The sequence below is a fragment of the Lactuca saligna genome, chromosome 5 (genome assembly GCF_052625555.1).
Source record: "Lactuca saligna cultivar CGN05327 chromosome 5, ASM5262555v1, whole genome shotgun sequence".
In the NCBI taxonomy this organism is placed as follows: Eukaryota; Viridiplantae; Streptophyta; class Magnoliopsida; order Asterales; family Asteraceae; genus Lactuca; species Lactuca saligna.
This window is the reverse complement of record NC_136421.1, coordinates 316,337,936-316,338,894: the sequence shown is the minus strand read 5'-3', so window position 1 is coordinate 316,338,894 and position 959 is coordinate 316,337,936. Positions and strand designations below refer to the sequence as shown.

The following is a 959-nucleotide window of genomic DNA, read 5'->3' as shown; positions in this document are numbered from 1 at the left end:
TTATAATCTAATTGATGCTTCGGTTTCCTAGTGCCTTTTTCAGATGCAGCTGCAAAACGGGTAAGCACTGACTCAAAATCAGGATTTTTTCAAGAGTTGGTTCCTCACGTTGGTAAAAGCCTATTCCTTTTTGTCCATACTTCTCTTTCTTAGCTTTCTTGTATTCATCATAATGTAACCACTTCTTCTTGGGCTTTCTACAATCTTCATCATAACGATCACCACTCGAGTAGAAAGCTTGAACCTTTCAATTTCCATTTTCATCAAGGTCACAGTCTTTGGTCAAATGTTGCCCATTACAGTTTTCACCCCTACTCGTACAGAATGGATTGTTTGATCCATCTTAGCCATCCTTATATCCATATTTTGCAACATTGCTAAAACCGCTGACATGTCTTCTGAAGCTGAATTTGTTGATCCCCTTGTTACATCATTTCGCGGGTTATGGTACTCTCTAGAATGTTTAGAAAATTCTTCAATAAGCTCATTGATTTCAGCTGGATTTTTCTTGGTTAATGATCCTTAAGTATCAAGGAGTTTCCTGGTTGTGACCTTCACCCCCATCGTAAAAGATAGAAGCTTCTTGTTTCACTTTTAGTTCGTTTTGGGGGCAATTTCAAAGTAGGCCCTTGTAGCGATACCATGCTTCAAATAACGACTCCCCCATTTGTTGTTCAAAGTTAGCAATAACCTTTTTGGGCTTAGCCACATTGGATGGTGGGAAAAATTGTTCCAAAAATTGCTCACGCATTTTTTCCCATGTAGTGATCGCGCCTGGTGGAAATGCCTTTAACCATTCCTTAGTAGCTCTTTTGAAGGTGACCGGAAGCATTCGCAGCAACACCATTTCTCGTCGAACATTTGAAATGTTGAAGTAGTCGACGATGTCGTTGACTTCATCAAGATTCTTGTAGGCATCTTCATGATATTTTCTGGTGAATGGAATCTCCTTTAGTACA

General features: G+C 39.4%; 1 non-coding gene across 1 annotated transcript; it reads left to right on the top strand.

Moving 5' to 3' along the window:
- The first annotated feature begins 596 nt into the window (after window positions 1-596).
- On the top strand, window positions 597-703 carry LOC144999256 (small nucleolar RNA R71). Its single transcript, XR_013660773.1, has one exon. It is a non-coding gene; the product is annotated as a small nucleolar RNA R71 (small nucleolar RNA).
- The last annotated feature ends 256 nt before the right edge of the window (window positions 704-959 follow it).